The sequence below is a fragment of the Octopus bimaculoides genome, chromosome 7 (assembly GCF_001194135.2).
Source record: "Octopus bimaculoides isolate UCB-OBI-ISO-001 chromosome 7, ASM119413v2, whole genome shotgun sequence".
In the NCBI taxonomy this organism is placed as follows: domain Eukaryota; kingdom Metazoa; phylum Mollusca; class Cephalopoda; order Octopoda; family Octopodidae; genus Octopus; species Octopus bimaculoides.
The window spans coordinates 36290601-36302809 of NC_068987.1; the positions used below are offsets into that span (position 1 = coordinate 36290601).

Consider the following 12209-nt stretch of genomic DNA (forward strand, 5'->3'; position numbering starts at 1 on the left):
CAACCAACTTACTGGAAGTTACATGCATGTATAGATCAAAACAGTTTGATTCAAATTCATTGGTAATCTTGAGTTTCAAGCGTGATGCTAGTCATCAGCCATTCCGAATTTGAATGACAGAAGCTGATTGTTTTCACCGGTCGAGGAAGGTCACGCAGTGTCGTTGTTTGATGTTGGTGTATGGGTAACAGTTAGTTGTAAGATACCGCATGGCAAACAGGAAAGTGACCACGTGCACGACAGGAAATATAGAAGTTGGCGATTAGAAATCGGTCAGATTGTTGGGGGCGGAAGTAGGAAGAGATGGAATGCGCAAGTAAGTAGTTGTATATGTGGGTGTGTAGGCACACTCATATAGTTTTGCTTGCATGTGTATATTGATGTAAGTATGCGCATTTATACATGGGTACGCATCCGCACGTCTGCACAAGTACATGCGCGCATGCGCACGCGCATACGCACACATGAACACACATACACGCATACACATATATGCGCATTCATTTATATATATATATATATGTATATTTGCATGCATGTTTGTATGCATACGAGTTTGTGTGCACACATGCATTCGCGTGCACATGTCCTCTCGTATATGCCCGTGCGCCAGTATACACATGCAAAACAAGTGTTGGGGATTGGTAGGCGTTGGGGACTTGTATACGTTGGGGTTTCGCAAACATTGGGAATTGGTAAATGGCGATCCTGGTCATGGGGCTTGTTGGTACCGGTTTCCTATGTCCAGGCGATGCAGAGTAGGAGCAGGCGTTAAGGTGGTATATCCGGGTTGTCAGCAGTCAGACATGAAATTTGCCAGATTAGCATATCTCTGGTGACAGCCATGCGATAAATCGTATTTCTTGTTGATGAATAATGCAGGTTGTTGGAGGATATCAAATTTTCGCGCAGGGAAAGCTGGCAGTTTAGGACGCCGGGTGAATAAAGTGGTGCTTTGTCGACAATAGTCCAACTGATGCCGGGTATTTCATTCCGGAGACCACGGAATTTCCAGTGAAAACGATACAGGGGAGTATAGTTCTCTCTGTCCCTGCATCTGAACGAGTTTATATGCTAGAAGTATCTTCCCTTGAGGTCATTAGCTGTCATACCCGTATAGTACTTAGTAATGCCATCGTATGTTGTAAGGGTGGCGCTGTATACGACATCTCTTGAGAGACGAGATCCTTTTAGAGGGCACATCGTAGCATTTCGACAATTGCAGGTTTTGGTTGGATGGAGTGGGTGCATTTTTACGTCAATTGATGCGTGCTATGTTAGATGCGATGTTGTCTAAGCAGAAGTTGCTTACCTTGACATTATGGGGATTGAAGAGTTTGTAATACTTATGATCTATGGGAAAGTGTTTCTTAATTGACAACAGGAAGCGCCTAGCTACGTTGAGTGAAGCTTCTCGGTTAAAAGGACGGTTATACCATATAATTTTGCTTCTAATCCTTTTGGGGTGACGAGAGGGTGTTTCGGGGTTATCCATATATGTGAGTTTCTTAGTAAACCCGCTTCTAGCCAAAGCATTGTTGAGGTGGTAAGTGGCCGAGAGATAAGATAGTTGGTTACTAATGACGCATAGTAGGTTTCCAATTACAGCGGGGGTATTTTTTGCGCTCTTGTGGATGTATACTGTATCCTCATAAAGCTTCTTGTGCAAGTAATACTTTCCAGTACCGAGGTCTAAGGTTACGTCCAGGAAATCGACCGTAGTCAGGTTGGTGGTAACCGTTATGAACAGGCCAAATTCCTTATCCATAGTGTGACCGTTCATATGACTTGACATAGCCAGGCCGTCGTCCATATAGAGGGCCGACCTATGTGGGTGGGTACGTTCCTTAGGGGATCCAAGATGTATAGCCCTACGAGGTCGGCGATGTTATTTACTGGTAAATTATTCCATTATCACAAGGATAAATGTTAGAGTTACAGTGGTAGGCAAAGCGTATCAAAAATAGAGGCAGACATATCAAAAGTCCAATCCTAGAGAGGAAGATATATAGATGAAATATACAAAGGACTTAGGGGTGAGGTGATGATTATAATGCTGAGGTGAAAAGAAAGGTTGGAGGGTTTAGTATTGCCTCACCGCCGAGAAATAGTGAGAGGTAATAGTTACTCTAAATGTGTGAGGGTAAGGAAGAGAAGTAATCATATGTGTGTTTCATAAATACTTTCTGAGTGATTAATCTCGACACTAGATTCTCGAGGAATGGTCAGTACACGATGGATAACAAACGCTGGGGAGAAGCAGAGGGGAAGAAAAGGAGACAGGAAGCATAGAAGAATTGCTGAGATTTGACATAAAGATTTGAAAGATTAGAAGTTATATTATCCTCATAAAATAGCACGCCATATTGTGTCTGATTTTCTTTCTATCTATCTATCTATCTATCTATCTATCTATCTATCTATCTATCTAGCTGTTTACCAATCCATCCATCCATCCATCATTCCACCCAGTCAGCCGGCCAGTATGTTTATATGTTTGTGTGCTTGTATATATATACATAGAGAGAGAGAAGGAGAGAGAGAAAGAGGGAGAGAGAAAGAGAGAAAGAGAGAGAGAGAGAGAGAGAGAGAGAGACAGAGAGAGAGAGAGAGAGATAAAGCATAATAGTATACCATGCACAATTAGTTTATCCTTTGAAATAGATGCTAAAAAGAAATTTCCGAATCCATATACATACAAAGAGTGACGTGTCAGCATTTGCGTTTATCGTACTATCTATCTCTGTGTCTAGCAATAAATCTTTCGCCCACTCTGAATCATAAGATCTGACAGGTATCGATTTAATCACACATTGTTTTCAACCTAGTCCGCCCATTAAGCTTTGATTTCATCAATGTATTGGAATGTTTAGTAAACATAAATATTTGTCAGCCTGGCGACCGTGTACAATAAATATAGTTTTATCTGTATTTTTATCTGCTATTCTCTCGAAACCATCTCATGTGCTTCCTTCATATTGATTGTATATATGCTATATAATGGATCCTGCGTAGGTGTCTACGATGGGCAAACAGCTGACTGATCGATTGAACTCTATACATTAAAGTCTAAATGAATAATGACTGTGCAGACTCGTGTAAAATTAACGTAATTTTAGAAGTCAAAGCAGCGTCACAGGACAACTGATAAAGCTGGTGTTAGATATTAGAAATACAATCCATGTTAAGGTCTTCCATTATTTTATAGAAACTCAACTTCATTGATAATTCTTCATTATTCATATATGCGTCCATACACATATATGCGCATACATACATATCGTACATACGTGTGTATGCATGGGTACATATATATATATTTACACACACACATATTCATACACATATTCATACACATACACATTCACGTATATACATATATCAAAGTGCAATGTACTGAATGCCATACATAATAAACTCTACTACACTCACGAGTAAAAATTGGGTTGAGTCAGAAATAATTTCCGATTTTGTTAAATACCGTTACTCATGAAAAGATATTTACAAAAAGATATTTACAAAAAATCATTTGCAATTATCAGTATATTTGTCATTATCTTGAATGACCTCTTGCCATTTATCAGGTAATATTTTGATTCCTCTCGAGTAAAATTCGACATTTTTCCCCATAAGAGTATTTTGTAAAGAGAGAGAGGAAGATGGAAATCAGTTGGTGCACGGTCCACACACCAGGCCAAATTCAATATTTTATCCCGCGTGATCCTCGCTGAATGTGGTCTTGCGTCATCATGCAGAAGCATATTTCTCCTATTGATGAGTGCAGGGCATTTTCTTAAAAGGTTTTGATGCACATGTTGCAGCTTTTGAAAGTATATGTCGGCTTTAGTGTTTGATTTCGGTTTTAAAATTCAAAATGAATAATACTACGGAGATTCCACCGTACACAAAGCATAACATCCCTTCCATAGAACTCAGCCTGTGAGATAAGTTGTGGAGATTTATCTTTGTCAGTCCACTGCCTTTTGCATTGAGCATCGTCATAAAAGACCCATTCTCCATCACCTGATATTATTGAGAAACGGGTAATTTTTCTACCTTGAAAGAAGACGTGTCCCTATGGACATGAGATCTCTCTTCTCACTAAGCTTATGGGACCCAGCTTTCTGACTTTTCCTGTCTTTTTAAAGAGGCGGCAGATGTTGGACTGGGATGTGCTAAGGGCAACTACTAATTAATTCGTACTTTCACAAGGATTGAATTCCACTAATTCTCTTAAAACATCTTACTAAGCATCCTGATGTGAAGTCTGATGAGCGTCATCTCAATGACAAATCTTTGGAGTGAAACTTTGAAAACCGATTTCGCACTTGAGAGTCAGTAATGACATTTTGGCCATAAATACTGCATATATTCTGAGTTGTTTCTGTGGCGTGTTTTTCCATTCTTAAACTCTCACATCACATGTTAAATATGCATTTCCAGTTCATCCATTTTAGGGGAGTGAAATTTAATATTAAACTGATGTGCACACTTCCACTCCTTAAATACGAATGGCAGATTAGGCTCTTTTAGAAACGGTAGCTTCCATTTCAATTTTAAACGTTTCAACTTCGAAATGTATCATTACAATTTATTTCCACAAAGCGGAAATTATTTATGGATCAACCCAATATATGTAACATATCTACTCTCCGTTGGTTTTTGTAGTGAGGTCACTTGTCCGGACATAAGTTGTTTTTTTTTTTAATTTAAAAAAAATTTTTTATTTGATCTTTCCAAAATACTACATACTACTGTAACCTGCAAATACACACACAAACGCAAGAACACAGTCATACACGTATATACATACTCATATATACGAGAGTATATTTTGAAATATATAAATATACACGAATATAAATACATGTTTGTATAAATATGTGTGTGTGGATGTGTGTGTGTACATGCGTGTGTATGTATATATGTATGCTTGCATGCCATCTTTCAGTTTTATTTCAAGATTTGTTGACTATTGAGAAGGTGCCGGTTCCTAATCTAGATGCAAGACTCATTCATTGGAATTTTAACATCCCCAGGTACATTTGTAAGTATGTATATGTGCTGATTTGTGTGTTTTGTTTTATGAGTATATTTTCATGCATATAGTTGCATATATAGACATGCTCAAATATACTTAAATAGTAAACATCTAGAAAGATTTACAGCTTTTTTCAGTTCCAGTGATGGCTTGGACCTGTAGTCTTCGAACTAACTTCTTCCTTTCTGGCTTTGTGAAACATAATTTTTCAAGATTGGGTTTTAGGCAATGTTTTACATATCCCAGTACTCCAATAATTATAGGTAGAATCTTGAACTTGTAATCTGGATAGAATAACTGCAAATTTCTCAATAGTTCAGCATAGGTGTTCTCTTTTTCACTGATCTTCAGTTTTATGTTAACATTCTTGGGCTACCTGATTTCCACAACTGTACACAATGTCCTTTCTCTATCCGAAATCATCGTATCAGGTTTATTGTGTTTACAATTTATTCAGGTTTTCACTGGGACATTCCACTAGTGCTCTTTTTGATTATGAGTGGATATGGCTTCTACCATATTGTGGGTTCTTACATGTATGTATTATGTATGTATGTACGTACGTTCGTGTGTGTGTGTGTGTGTGTCCTATGTATGTCTGTAGAGATATATATGAAAGAGTTTTAATTTTCATGTCTATTATAATAGAGACGAATCTTATGAAATTGTCATAGCTTCATTTAAATGCAATCCCTTGCTTTCTTAAATGCTAGGATTTTTTCACGGTTTATCATATATTGCGAAGAGGATGAAACATATCATTATTTAGTAAAAAGCACAAAGTCGACTTGATAGAAAAGCGAATTAATAGCTCTACTCTCTTATATAGAACATTACAAAAGAACTGAAAGATTGACATTGAAATCATTACTGATAGTGGTATTCAAAGCAAACATGAACACAATGATATACCTCATTGTCAGAAAGTATGAAATTAATCAGAATTTACCACTTAATATTTTATCCGGTGATGATGTTTACATTATCTACATCACATTTATTATTTTCCCTTTTTACCTAAGACAAAACGTGACAACAAAGCACCACTCTTAATGTTTGAAGCAGTAGGGGTGGTCGAGGAACTGACAAATACGTCTGGGAAAGTTATAATTCCAAACTCAGCTAAGTATACTATTAAACCAATACAAAAAATATAACTCAGTGATTATCTCATATTCAATAAACATACACAAACACACACACACACACACACACACACACACACACACACACACACAACTGTTAGATTACATAACGCTAGTCAATACTATCAATACTATTTACATCTCATAATTTTCTGTAGTAACAGTTCGTGGACGCACGGATTTCTGGGCGGTCTTCACTCAGTCAGCCTCCATGGATTTGTCGCTATTTCCAGTAATTCTTCAGGCTCTCTGTTCGTGTTCTTTCAAGATAACGACCATTTCGTTTCACAACGCTAAAAAAGGAAAAATTAGACAGTTCAACTTACATTTGCATTACCCTGTACCTCAAAACTAGGTGGAACGAAACCGCCACAGGAGTGATGACCAGGGCGGCAGATAAAATATTTGCCCCTCTCATGACCGCTTCGGAAATGATTTTGTTTCGCTTATCCTTGAATGAACTATATAGTGTTCTTTTTAAATAATACGTCTTTAAAGGGATTGCTTCCGGACGAAAACCGGCACGTCCTGGCGTTTAAACAACACGCATGCGTTAAGTACGTGGTGTTGGCAATACTTACATTATATAGTTGATTCTGATGCATAATTTGACTTTGTGTGTGTGTGTGTGAGAGAGAGAGCGAGAGAGACAGAGAGACAGAGAGAGAGTGTGTGTATGTGTATTGGCACAGAAGTGTTTATGTATATACGTACGTAAGAGAGAGAGAGAGAGAGAGAGAGAGAGAGAGAGAGAGAGAGAGAGAGAGAGAGAGAGAGAGAGGGAGAGAGTCAACAAATAGTAATTTAGAGTTAATGGAACAGTCATAATATAAATGAAAAAATTTTTTTTAAGAAACAGCACCTACTTGTTGGGTTAAGCAGCTAAAAGAAGAAAATATTGAAGCGAAGAAACTGTGCCTACATTCTGAAAGAATTTAGAAAGATATAAGGTGAGAGTGAGAAATTGAAAACTTCTTTTACGTGAAAAAGCAAACCAAAATAGCAACAGCAAAAATAGGGAGACAGAAAATACTCAGTGAAGCTGTGAAACACTAATCTACATCCGGTTCGATTTCCACTCATTCACTTACATATTTTTTTCTAAAATTTTCGTTACTTCTTGCAGCATCTTCAATAGTCGTTGACTTTGTCCGTTATTGGAGCTGCGTTCATTTTGATTGTTTGTTTCAGCGCATGTGTGTGCGTCAGTGTTCATGTGTATATATATGTATGTATGTATGTTTGTATGTATGTGTGTATGTATGATTGTCTGTATATATGAGTGTGTGTATGCATGCGTGTACGTTTGCTTTTATGTATTCTGCATAATCATATGTTTCTGTTCACATTTGTGTTTCGTATGCGCGTATGTGTAAATTTGTGTGTGCCTCTGTTTCCTTGTGTGTGCATTTTTAAATGTGTCAATGTGTATGGGTTCGTGTGACTATGTACGTGCATCCGTCATGTATGGATGTGTGTCTCTATACGTATCCTTGTGTTTGTGTAATGTGTGCGTGTATGTATATGGTCTTCGTTTGTGTACACATGAGTGTATGTGTGTATATGTGTGTTTGTGTATGTGTGCTTCTGTGTCTGTATTACCTATGTACCTATCTATCTACTTATATATCTGTTTACTTGCATATCCATTTACCTACTAATATATATAAATATACATATACGTCTAAATAACAGCCTATTAACAAATATACCTGTGAAGTATAAATTGTGGGTATTTGGGTATCACTACCTTCTATGTGTATCTCCTATTTAGTACTAGGAATATTTCATTTATGAGGACGCACTCCTGTATTTGTTTGAGTGATGCGTCCTTCGAGTGCTTGGATAAAATTCGGATGTCAAGTCGACCCAGTATGTTTCTATGTTGGTCATTGGCATTGGTAGAGTATGGAAGACTGTTTTTTGTCGTCATATTGCCTCAAATGTCATGCTTCTCGATATCTCACCAATGTATGCCGTCTTCTTTTGTCTTTAGAAGCACCCTCTATTTCTCCTTATGCTGTAGACTACATTTCTAGTTCTACAGTTAATGCCAGGATTAATCTTACATGCCATGCAGTTCTCGTCGGTGCATGTGGCATTCTCAAGGGGTACGTCCTACATAATAGTGATCTTCCGGAGATTCCTGGCTTTTCAATGACAAGAATGTTGAGTCTGGCCTCCTTCAGAGCTTTTTCTAAATCTTCGGGCTAATTTTCCATGGGCTGTGGTCTCTACAAACATCACCCTTTGATATTTGTCGGCCTTGTCCCATGTATTCACTCAGTTTGTTTTGTCACAAACCCCGTGTATCTTATTCCAGTCTTTACTTCTGTATCTAGAGGAGGTACCACTGGTTTCAGTACATATCACACTATCTATCTTCTTTCTAGCTCTCCTTTATGCCCGAACCCTATTTTTCTGGTTATATCCAGAAAACTGCATGCACTGCATGAAGTTATGTACATGTTTCTTTGTTTCAAAGGGTTCGCATGGTGGGACATGTTGTTCATTATCCTAAATAAGTCTGCTATCAGTATGTTGATTTTCAGGTAGTGTGACAAAGCTGAGTGTAATAAGAGTGGAGGAGCTTCACCCTGTTGTTCACAGTCTCTAACCAAAGTCCAGTATCAAGAACTGACAGTTAGGGTATCTCGTGGTGTCATCTTCAGTTAGCTTCATATTTTGGTGGATAAATTTAGCTATGTACTGGATGTTCTCCATTATGCGCCTCTCGGTTTCTACACTACAGATACTAGAGTTTGTCCTCTCTAGAAAATTAATGTTATCTACATACCTACAGTAAATCAAAACAGTTGTGGACTGTTCAGCTAAGGATTTTTGAAGTTTTGTGTCCCTCCAGGACATGAAGAAACCAGCCACATCTGCAGCCACACCAACACCAATAGATGCACCTTGAACCTGCATGTATAGTCTCCAGTTAAACATTACGATGTGGTTCTTCAAGGTGGTTCATATGCTAGGCTCTGCTGCATGTGCAATCATTTTTTTCACTTAACTGTTTTTCTCATGATCCTAGGTGGGTATAGACCAGCCACTCCAGCGCTCTGCGGTGCTTTTCTTAACTGCCAAGGTGATGGTGGATGGTATTCTCCTCTGTGATCTGGTGAGGCAGAATCTACTAAGGTGATGTGTGTCTAGGTAGTTAATATGTATAGGTGCAGGAGTGGGTGTGTTATGAAGCTTGCTTCGCAACCATGCGGTTCCGAGTTCATTCCCACTGCGTGGCTCCTTTCGCAACTGTCTTGAGTGAATCTGGCAGACAGAAACTGAAAGACGGCCGTCGTATATATATGTATATATGTGTCTGTGTTTCTTTGTTTGAGTTTGTCCCGACCTTCCTCGTTTGACAAACAGTTTTGGTGTGTTTCCGTCCCCGTAAATTAGCGGTCCGGCAAAACATAGAATAACTACCACGCTTACAAATAATAGTCGACTAAAATACAGAGCTTCATCATGGACCCAGTCAAATGACTGAAACAAGTAAAAGGATAAAGGAAAAGAATATATATACTTTCTCCATGAAAGTAATTGTATTTCTGCATATAGCTTTATTTTGCTCTATTGTAAACAAAACTGTCCTACGAACGGGAACATGAAACTCTGAGTAATAGTTTTGTGATATTTTTGCTGCTTTTTAATGAAGCATATTACTCTACCTTTCGTATTTGATTACTACTTTTCCCACTTTGCTTCGCATTTATATTCTTCCTCTGGTGCAACCCGCTCCATCTTTTTAGAAAGTTTGAGCCACTCTCCACAAGTAGGAACAAGAAACAATTGAGAAAATGGAACTTTACCCAATGGATGTTTCCCTAAAATATATAGTGATCCTGACACAGAAGCAATACCTCAAAAGTCTTATCGACAAAACGGAGTATTTTATCCGAAGAATAAGATAGAAAGTCTTCGTCTTTGATATAAAGCAGAAATCTATCGGAAACAAATACGGCCTTAAATCTTCTAAAAATACACCACCCATTTCGGAATTATAAGCCTTGGAAAAGACCTTTTCGAGCTTATTAGAATACTTAAATTGCACTGATTCAACAACCAAATCCAAAGAGATATGAATGAAAAAATTAGAGACACAAAGAACTCAGATCTTGTAAACTCCGTCAAGACAAAAAAACTTAAACGCTGTTGACAATGTTGTTTATAAACCTTTACTTTCGAACAGTATCACAGACACCTACAAAAACGAATATATATAAAGAGGTGAATTTGCAGGCAAGTAGAATTGCTAACAATCTTAAAGTTAGTGATAGGTTAGAATACCCCCCCCCCCCCACGCTAAACCTCTATAACACTCAATCTTCACAAAGCTCATTTCAATAGAAACCCTAAATATAGACTAATTAACCCAGCTAAAACTGAAATAGGCTTTATTAACGAATACATCGTAATCGTATTTTAAGCAAGTTAAATAGTGAATTGAATTTACGTATTTGGAAAAATAGCAAGTTAGTCAAAGACTGGTTCAAAGGAATTAGCCATAAGCATATCTTCAAATTTACGCAGTTCGATATTGTCGATTGTTACCCTTCAACATCTAGGCCTTGGCTTCTAAAAGCATTAAACTTGGTCAAGCACTATGTTACGATCGATAGCTCGGAAATAGATATTACCCTACATGCAAGGAAATCCGTTCTCTTTTTACGATGATTCCGCCTGGGTTAAAAAGAGTAAGGACTCTCTATTCGATGTGCCGATTGGGGGATATGATGGGGCGGAGTTGTGTATGTTTACAGGAATTTTTATTTTGCATAACTTCTATAGATGCAGGATTATACAGGGACGACGGCCTTATCGTCACCCATAATTTAAACGGCCATGAGTTAGATAAACTAGGAACAATCTGATTACTTTCTTCCAAAGAATGGGCTAAGTAAAACTGTCCGACGCACAGGAACGTGAAACTCTGAATAACAACAGTATTAGTGATAATTTTGCTGCTTTTAAATAAAGGATGTGTGTGTGGGTGTGTGGGTAGGTGTGTGGGTGTGTTTGTATGTATGTATATAGCGTCAGAGGAGCAAGAGAAATGTTGAAGAGACCACATTTCCTGTAAAATTTTATGGGAAAATTTAAACAATTTAGATTACGTAATGATTAATGCGAGGGCTGAATTCAACATATTTGTTGATGCAAGTTTATCAAGAGTTAAAATTATTCTATACTAACCCTAAGTCGAACTTAATAGTAGTAGTAGTAGTAGTAGTAGTAGTAGTAGTAGTAGTAGTAGTAGTAGTAGTAGTAGTAGTAGTACCACCAGCAGCAGCACCAGCACCAGCAGCAGCGCCAGCAGCAGTAGTAGTAGTAGTAGTAGTAGTAGTAGTAGTAGTAGTAGTAGTAGTAGTAGTAGTAGTAGTAGTAGCAGTATAGAAAGAAGTGAGTTAAGAATATGAAAATGCTTTAACATATTTAAAGTGCCTGCCTAAACATTAATCTTGAACAAAATCTTAATTTTATGCATCTGAAGACACATCAGTAAACATGCATTCACGCGTATCATCAATAACCGTGCTCTCTCAACAAAATGATTTTAAAACGTTCAAACATGCGTCGCCAGCACCATCGAAATACGCATACATCAGCATACATAATACTGAGACCTTCACATCCCGTCTTTACATCCTTGTAATAAACATATTCCTATACAAACTTCACACTCAACGCACATACAGTCATACTCTAAACATTTGCTCTCTAAAAGCTATATGAAAATGTAACTGAAATTTAAAATACAACAATAACCATATAATCTCCTGTATGGGAAATATCACACTCAGTCACAAAAGTTTAATCAGATACCCAGGCAGAACCACCTATAAATGCACTCAGGTTTGTTAAAGGAAGCCGTTATTTTTAATTTAGACAGTAACATACACGCATGTTCATGGATGACATGTATGACATGTATATGTATAGACACACATATACATACATACATACATACATACATACATACATTATATATATACATATGTATGTATATATAT

At 37.6% G+C, this 12209-nt stretch overlaps 1 long non-coding RNA gene across 2 annotated transcripts in view; it reads right to left on the reverse strand.

Annotated features, from left to right (window-relative positions):
* Nucleotides 1–7363, reverse strand: part of LOC106879816 (uncharacterized) — a 23473-nt gene extending 16110 nt beyond the window's left edge. For both annotated transcript variants that reach the window (XR_008264533.1, XR_001410670.2), the window contains exons 1-3: nucleotides 7278–7363; nucleotides 7053–7111; nucleotides 6326–6479 (exon numbers count right to left, since the gene is read on the reverse strand). This is a non-coding gene — a long non-coding RNA (uncharacterized LOC106879816). The remainder of the gene's footprint in view (nucleotides 1–6325; nucleotides 6480–7052; nucleotides 7112–7277) is intronic.
* Between the last annotated feature and the right edge of the window lie 4846 nt (nucleotides 7364–12209).